The 9,490-nt window shown below is 39.4% G+C and overlaps 1 non-coding gene across 1 annotated transcript; it reads left to right on the top strand.

Moving 5' to 3' along the window:
• Positions 1-633: 633 nt before the first annotated feature.
• Positions 634-738, top strand: LOC112062348 (U6 spliceosomal RNA). Its single transcript, XR_002890678.1, has one exon. It is a non-coding gene; the product is annotated as a U6 spliceosomal RNA (small nuclear RNA).
• The last annotated feature ends 8,752 nt before the right edge of the window (positions 739-9,490 follow it).

Genomic DNA, 9,490 nt, shown 5'->3' with positions numbered 1-9,490 from the left:
CAGGACAGGAATAAAGACGCAGAAGTAGAGAATGGACTTGAGGACATGGGAGGGGGAAGGGTAAGCTGGGACTAAGTGAGAGAGTAGCATTGACATATGTACACCACCAAATGTAAAATAGATAGCTAGTGGGAAGCAGCCGCATAGCACAGGGAGATCAGCTCAGTGCTTTGTGACCACCTAGAGGGGTGGGATAGGGAGGGTGGGAGGGAGAGGCAAGAGGGAGGGGATATGGAGCTATTGTATACGTATAGCTGATTCACTTTGTTATACAGCAGAAACTGACACAACATTGTAAAGCAATTATACTCCAGTAAAGATGTTTAAAAATTTGTTTTGGGGGCTTCCCTGGTGGCTCAGTGGTTGAGAATCCGCCTGCCGATGCAGGGGACACCGGTTTGTGCCCCAGTCTGGGAAGATCCCACATGCAGCGGAGAGGCTAGGCCCGTGAGCCATGGCCGCTGAGCCTGCGCATCCGGAGCCTGTGCTCCGCAACGGGAGAAACCACAACAGTGAGAGGCCCGCGTACAGCAAAAAAAAAAAAAAAAAAAAAAAAAATTGTTTTTGTTGTTCATAGGATCACATTAAAGTAAGATCTTTCCTACTCAAAGATTACACAAATACTCTCCTGTGGTGCTCGCTTCGGCAGCACATATACTAAAATTGGAACGAAACAGAAAATTAGCATGGCCCCTGCACAAGGATAACACGCAAATTCGTGAAGCATTCCATATTTTTGTATGCTAACACATATATATGAAATCTAAAAATAAATTTTAAAAAATGGTTCTGAAGAACCTAGGGGCAGGACAGGAATAAAGATGTAGACATAGAGAATGGACTTGAGGACACAGGGAGGGGGAAGGGGAAGCTGGGACGAAGTGAGAGAGTGGCATGGACATATATACACTAACAAATGTAAAATAGATAGCTAGTGGGAAGCAGCTGCATAGCACAGGGAGATCAGATGGGTGCTTTGTGACCACCTAGAGGGGTGGGATAGGGAGGGTGGGAGGGAGACGCAAGAGGGAGGAGATATGGGGTTGTGTGTATACGTATAGCTGATTCACTTTGTTATAAAGCAGAAACTAACACACCATTGTAAAGCAATTATACTCCAGTAAAGATGTTAAAAAAACCCCAACTCTCCTGTGGAATTTTCTGTTAGTGTTCTGATGTTTCTTAAACATCAACATTTCTAACACATCTGAAATTTATTTTTGCAAATTATTGCAAAATTTATTTTTCTCATAGTATGTAACTATTTGCCCCCAGATTGACCCACTATTTTTTGGCTATTGGATTCCCTACTGATTTGAAACGCCATTTTTATTTTATCCTAAATTCTTAGTAAAAACGAGCTTCTGAATGGGTTTTCTCCTCTGTTCCGTTGACCGTCAGTGTGACATTTTAAATTCTTATGTTGTTTAAGGTGAAGTTTGTAGCAGATACGTCAGTGCTCCCCCCAGACCACCCTGGGTCCCTTTTACTCTTTGCTTCGGTGCTTTGGAGGCTGAGCTCCTGGTGGCAACCTCTGTCAATTCAATAAACAATGGCTTTAGTATTTTAAGTACAATTCCTAAAGAACATAAAGATTTTGATTTCTCAGAAACTATCCAGCAGAAATTAAGCAGAAGAGTGTAAATGAAGAGTGTCTTTCTGTGTCCTTCTTAAAATTTTTAGACATATTTGAGATTTACTCATTTGTCAAATATTATCTACTATATGTCAGACACTATCTCCCTCTCTCTCTACCTGTACAAATTAGTCAAACCATAAAATTATTTTCACATATCTTTCTTAACTGAATAAATCATGCACACTTTTCCATTTCAGCTTATGAAAATTCTTCCTCATTTTGTTTGGTGGCTGCATATGGGTGTGCCATAGTTATGTTCATTCTGTTCTCTCTTATTCCCAAAATGAGGTTTATCCTTGCTTTATTAGGTTCAAAATTATGACAAATTCTTTAAAGCAAGTTTTTTTCATTCTAATTTTCTTAATTTGACTCATCCTTTTTTAGCTGAATTTTGCCATCAAATAGTTTTTGCACATTTGAGAGGTTTTGTTTCTTTAATTTTGAATGCCACCATTGTTCTGGAGGATTCTGAAGGCAGTGGGTTTCCTCTCATGTCAATCACATGTTCATGTGCACACGCAGGAGCACTTTTCAATACAGTGACTTCAAGAGTCCGTCCTTCTCTCTCCCTCTCACAGCTCCCCTCGTTTTTTGTTTTTTTTTGGTATTAAATTTCCTGAACTTTCTTGTTCCTTATTGATATATAGATTTAGGTCTCCCATTGCTTGGGGAATAGCTTCTTTTATAAATATTTTTTTCAATTCCATCAGTTTTATTTTCAAATAGCAAATTATATGTATATTTAATCATTGTGACCTATCTTCCATATCTGTTATCTTTCATCTCCTTAATAGTTTTTAACCTTTTTGTCATTTTTTTTCCTGCAATATCTTTGATCATTTGAAAACTTTCTTCTATGACTGGGACGTTGTCTTTGGCTAAGGCCATTTTCTTTCTTGATGTTTCAAATTATGTTGCTTTCGTTCTTAGTGGGTTTTCTTAGATTTTGGAAGCCGTGTAAATCACTGGGAAGTATGGCTCTCTGTTTCGAAAGCATGATATGAAGTACTTTGTCTAAGTTTTTATATATATATAAAACCATGAGTACCATGACACCTAGACAAATTATATACATATACACCTTGTTTTTCCTTTTATTTTTTCAATTAATTAGATTTCTGGTGTATGATCTGGCTTTGCTCTGCCATTATATCTTGACTTTTGTTCTTTTTCTTTTCTTTTTTTGGCTGCGTTGGATCTTTGTTGCTGTGCATGGGCTTTCTCTAGTTCCGGCGAGTGGGGGCTACACTTCATTGTGGTGAGCAGGCTTCTCACTGCGGTGGCTTCTCTTGTTGCAGAGCATGGGCTCTAAGCACGTGGGTTTCAGTAGTTGTGGTATATGGGCTCAGTCATTGTGGCTCGTGGGCTCTAGAGAGCAGGCTCAGTAGTTATGACACGTGGGCTTAGTTGCTCCGCAGCATGTGGGATCTTCCCAGATGAGGGCTTGAACCCGTGTCCCCTGCATTGGCAGGCGGATTCTTAACCACTGCGCCACCAGGGAAGCCCTAGGATGACTTGTTTTTGTCTAAAAAATGTCACCTTTAGAAGCATAGTACATGGCCCATCCGTCTCAATTATGGATCCATTTCAGAAAAACCAAAAGAGCAAAATGGACAGGAGTGGGTTGAAGAAATCCAGTGAGTTTTTGCCCAATTCTGCATTGTGTGGGTTCCTTATTCCCTTTGGTGAATAAATGCACTCATTGATAAATCTGACAAAAAATGGAACAAATGAAACCAATTAGAAATACCATGTAGGAATTTGTTCACCATGATACATTTTTTAAACTTATTTTTTTATTGAAGGATAGTTGATTTACAATGTTGTGTTAATTTCTGCTGTACAGCAAAGTTACTCAGTTATACATATATATACATTCTCTTTTATATATTTTTCCATCATGGTTTATTCCAGGATATTGAATATAGTTCCCTGTGCTACACAGTAGGACCTTGTTGTTTTTCCATACTATATCTAATAGTTTGCATCTACTAATCCCAAACTCCCAATCCATCCCTTCCCCACCCGCCTCCCCTTTGGCAATCACAAGTCTGTTCTCTATGTCTGTGAGCCTGTTTCTGCTTTGTAGATAAGTTCATTTGTGCCATATTTTAGATTCCATATATAAGTGATATCATATGGTATTTGTCTTTCTCTTTCTGACTTACTTCACTTACTATGATCACCTCTAGTTGCATCCCACCATGATAAATCTTAAACTAATTCTATTTCTATTTTGCAACATCAATCTTCAAAGATAATAATAACATTGTATTTATGATGACAATAAATTTCAGCATTTTGTCCAGAAAGGATCTGTGAAGACTGCCACCAAGAAACGAGGATTTCAAAGCTTTGGGGATGTACTTCAAAGTTCCCACTACAATTGTTATTGTTCTAGTGATGAGAAATGAGATTCCAAGCAACATTTCTGCTTCTTCCTCCCAGCCACCAACCATCATGTTCACCCTTCTCTTGCTTGTCACCCTCTGGGATGTAGGGGTCTGCCATCGCTTTTTTATGTGATTGATTTGTTCTTGCATATCATGTTTTCCAACCAGATTGAATTGGGGGTTATTTTAGGGGGGACTTAAATATTTGCAAGTGATATTTCCATAGATCAATAGCAATCTGACTTTTAAAAAGTTTTAAAGAAATCTTGGCTAGATCTTCACACTTCACCTCCTCATAACATTTTCCCCTTTGCAAAAGCCTATGTAAAAAACTGAATAGTGAGAAACTCCCAGTAGCAGCCAACATATTTTCCCTCCAAATGGGCTTCTCATCTTTTAGGCAGTTTTTCACATGGTTTTGGCTTTCACACTTTTGGTCATCTGTCATGCTTTGTTCACTAGAACAGGTGGAGATTTTGTTCTATCTTTCCAAAGCATGTAAAACAGAGAGTGTAAAATACAAGGCTTTGCTTCAAAGAAATTAAGGAATGAAATGAAGTCTTAGACATATAAAGGAACTTGAAGTTTGAAGTTTTGCTCTTAGGCTCTCTTGACCTCTTTGATGAGTCAGGTTTTTTGGTTTAGGAGAGGGCTCTCTGAAGGAAGCAATGTTGTGTCCTCGAGAAGGATCCACTTTATCTTGATTTTCTGAGGGTAGAGCATCCAGAGTCTGGGGTGGTACTTTTTTTTTTTCTTAATTTTTATTTTATATTGGGCTATAGTTGATTAACAGTGTTGTGTTAGTTTCAGGTGTACAGCAAAGTTATTCTTTTTCAAATTCTTTCCCCATTTATGTCATTACAGAATACTGAGCAGATTTCCCTGTCCTTGTTGGTTATCTATTTTAAATATAGTAGTATGTATATGTCAATCCCAAACTCCCAATTTATCCCTCACCCCCCCACCCCTACCTTTCCCCTTTGGTAACCATAAGTTTGTTTTTGAAGTCTGTGAGTCTGTTTCTGTTTTGTAAATAAGTTCATTTGTATCATTTATTTTTTAGATTCCTCATATAAGCGATATCATATGATATTTGTCTTTCTCTGTCTGACTTCCTTCACTTAGTATGATAATCTCCAGGTCCATCCATGTTGCTGCAAATGGCAGTATTTCATTCTATTTTATGGCTGAGTAATATTCCATTGTATGTATGTACCACATCTTCTTTATCCATTCATCTGTTGATGGACATTTAGGCTGCTTCCATGTCCTGGCTATTGTAAATAGCACTGCAGGGAAGATTGGGGTACATGTATCTTTTTGAATTATAGTTTCTCCAGATATATGCCTGGGAGTGGGATTGCTAGATCATATGGTAGCTCTATTTTAGTTTTCTGAGGAACCTCCATACTGTTCTCCACAGTGGCTGCACCCATTTACATTCTGGGATGGTACCTTTAGTTTAGCTGTGTCTTCGTGTGAACCTAGTAGGGCTCCCCATCATTAAAAGTCCCCAGGACTCAGCTTTCTCCAAGTTATAATCTTTGTTTAAAGTCTAAAGTGGCAGACTGCATCTTGCCTCTTCTGTGCCCAGCTCACACAGAGCTTTCTGCAACTTTGGGTGCTTGAGGGCCAGCGCACAAACAGCAGCAGAGAACTCATAGTCAGCAGAGAGGTGGTAGCCCAGGTGGGACAGTGCTGCCTGGAATCATGGCCAGTGGGGCTGTGGCACCCAACGGAAGAGGCACCTGAGGGCATGAGGGTGCTAAACAGAATGTTTGGGGAAAAGGCAGAGTGCAGATGTCATATAGTAACTGGACCCACTTGGGAACCTCTTGGGTTGGGAGTAACTCAGGGAAGGGTTTATGGGGACCTGTGATATGTGTTAGCAGGAGCTATTAGGGAGGGAAACCAGCAAACATCTGTTGCTATATCTTCTGAGAATAACATCTTTGAGATAAGATATATTTAATATTTCCTTCTCTAACTTAGTTAGTGAAAATGTAATGGTGTAAGGGGAAAGTTCATGCAAGAGTGTATGCGGATTTTAGCGCTTCTGGTTATCTTTTGAGTAAAATTTTTGTCACCCAACTCACAGATAACTCATAGTCTCAGCAAAATGATAAGTTCCACTTCTGTGGAACTCTATCCTTTCTCTGTCCTTTCTATCCTTTTCAAAGGCTTCCCCATATAACCTAAAAATTGAAGGGAGTAATACCTAAACCAAGGTCTTCTAACTCCAAGATCACTACTCTTTCTACCAAATCATGCTTATTGTAATAATTTTTCATAATAAAACAGGTTGCATTAATTTTTATAAATTCAGATAAAATATTATTTTAAGGAATTTTAATTAAACTTAGATATAATAGGCTAAGCCCACTTTGGTAATTTTCATAATATGAATAATGATACTCTGCACTACACAATTTTCAAAGCACTTTCAAATTTTAAATAACCTAAAGAAATGAACAGGGAAGTTATTACTGCCTGTACTTGAGACAGAAGGAAACTGAAGGGCACGGAAATTAAATGACTTGCCTAAAATCACTCATCACTAGAGGAGATTGCTTCTTGAAACTCTGCACCATCACAGAAGTCATCCTTATAAATATAGTTTGACCACACTTACACATTTACTGTCACTTTTTAAAATTTAACCCATCATTGTTCTTCCTTCCCGTATTGTCCTGAGTTCTTTTTCTAAGGCATCTATGGTGAACCCTGAAGCAAACTTGCTTCCATCTGTAATTGAATAGTTCATTGACTTCCATGAAACTAAAATGAGATCATCTCTACGAGTCACAGATGAATCTTCATCTTTGCCTCCCTCCCAATCCGAGCCTTCTTTTAAAAAGAGCAAGAAGGTTGTCAAAATTGGCACATTTTAAATTGGCAGTGTATTAGAAAAAGAAAAACAAAAACTTGCTTAGGAAATAATTGAGGTGGGGTGTCAGAGGTGTTACCTGCCATGCTACCTGGCAGGTGCTAGCCTGCACGGCTGGCGTTGATATTGGCTTTGGTGTCTACTGGTCTCCTCAAGACAGTGCTGGGCTTACCCTTTCATCAAGGAAGACAGAATAAGAAGCTTACAGATTCTTAGGAAGAAAAAGAAAAATGACATTCTTTTCTTCCTTCCTGTAGCAGTCAGGAAGATCTTCCATTAAAATCTTTTCAATGTAACCTATAGAAACCACTTCTAGCACTCTTTCTGAAACACACAATCCCAGGACCCTATGTTCCTTCTCCTTCAGTATCAAAATCCAGAATGCTCTCCTTGGATCCCAGTCACTGAAAGAGGCTTTTCTAAAGGGGAATAATTAAGTTTCAAGCTACTGATTGAAGAGGATATTTAAAGACACTCATTAAAGAGGATATTTTAAAATCTTTTTCCACTTTTCTGTTTACTGCTCCCCAAAGGTAGCCAATATGATTCAAAGATTGGCTGAAAATTTGGGAAGAAATGGAGGAGTTGAAAGCACGTGGTGCTGATGACTTGGCCATAGACTCAGAGAACCTTTCAGTGTGGAGGCTTCATCCCCCACATTGTGAGGGGAGGAGAGCAGGAACCTGGGGATGAGTCAGATGTGAACTCTGCACGCTCAGTGAGCTGGCGTCCTCCCTCCAGTTTCAGGGAAAGTAGCATTTCCTAGTTACGGAATGGATGCTCAGTTCTGAGACTCGGGGGAAGCACATTTTAAAGTTAGGTGGTGTTTATTTCTGCCGGCAGCGTCTTCTTTTTATTTGTCCCTGGAAAGTGGTTAGGCTACGGGGAGTGAGAAATAGGACTACAAAACCAGAAAGATCAAATAAATGTCTGTTCCACAAAATAATTGTAGATGTGACTGATGTCAGTCATGACCACTCTGGATACCAGGACATCCGTTATTCCTGCTGTCCCCATCACCTTACACCTTTTAACCCTAAAATCCAGGTATTTCAAAGAATTCCACTTGCCACTCAGACTATCTTACTGGTCACTGAGAAATAGTTTGGTATGTCAATTAGATATGATATAAAATATGAACATTTCAGCAATATGGCAGGGTAAGAAATGAGGAAATGAATGAATGGTGACATAGGATAGATTCTGGAGGTGACCGCTGATCTCTCCATCCTGATCCCACCACTTTCTAGGTATGTAATCTCAGGCAGGTTACTTCACTCACCTCATCCTAAAAATGGAGATAAAAACTGTACCTATCTCATTGGATTATTGTGAAGATTAAATAAAATAATGTCAATAACATTTTTAGTACAGTGTCTGGTAAACAATACATACTCAATAAAATGCATATGGTCTTATTATGAGTAGCTTTACCATTCTCCTAGACTATAAGGTCCATACCTTCTACTTCCAAATTTATCTCTGATGACTCCTTTTCATAGTCAAAGCAAAAGCCACTATCCCCACCCAATGGCCAATCAATAATGAAATCATTTACTCCTTCTCATCGCCCTTCATCTCCTTGTCCAGTGCCTCCTCTGAAACACACGGCACCCTTCCTCCTGGGCACAGAGTGTTCTCTAACTGCCTCTGGTATACGTTCTCTTTTCTCCAATCTATTCCACACATGTTGGCAGCCACAGCTCTGAACACTTCACTCCTTCCAAAGATTTCCTATTGTAACCAATCTTTTTTTTTTAACAGCTCATTACTTCTATTTTTAAGATCTGCCTTCGTATGGTCTTATGGTAGATTTGATTATTGGTTCTAATTCTCCACTCCACTGTAATAGGGTATACATCCATACATTTGCCTTGTAACTTTGCTCTGCTCTCCCACTGCCAGCGGTATCTACTTCCCTAGCCCATGTGACTTGCTTTGGCAATGAAATATGAATGGATGTTGCAGGAGCAAAGGTCTTAAGTGTATTTTTCATGGATTGGCTTGGTTCTTATGCTCTGGATCTGCCATGAGAAAAACAATGCTACCCAGCCAAGCTCAACTGAGATCAGCCAAACCTCACTGACCTGCTTACCCATGAGGATGAGAACAAGTGCTTTTTGATGTGTGTCACTGAATGCCAGGGTGCTTTACTGTACCCCATTATTGTGGAAATAGTGACTAGTATGGACCAACTACTTTTCCAGCTTCACATCTGACTATAGTCTTGTGAAAATGCTGTAGTCTAGCTAATCATGACAACTTGATCATCCTGAATATGCCCTTGGCTTTTCTACCTTTAGTATCCTGGTCCTTCTTTTTGTCTTCTTGCCAATAAACATAGACCCAGTATTTATTGGCACTGGGCTAAATCGTCATGGGTGATCTCTTTGTAATTCTCTTGAATCTCAAGGCAGGCTGCCATGTCTTACATGGCCTAGAATTTTTTAGTTTTACTTTTTCAACTGGAAGACAGACTCCTTTTTTTTTTTTTTTTTTTTTTTTTGTGGTATGTGGGCCTCCCTCTGTTGTGGCCTCTCCCGTTGCGGAGCACAGGCTCCGGACGCGCAG

The sequence above is a fragment of the Physeter macrocephalus genome, chromosome 18 (genome assembly GCF_002837175.3).
Source record: "Physeter macrocephalus isolate SW-GA chromosome 18, ASM283717v5, whole genome shotgun sequence".
Taxonomy (NCBI): domain Eukaryota; kingdom Metazoa; phylum Chordata; class Mammalia; order Artiodactyla; family Physeteridae; genus Physeter; species Physeter macrocephalus.
This window is presented reverse-complemented; position numbering and strand designations above follow the sequence as displayed.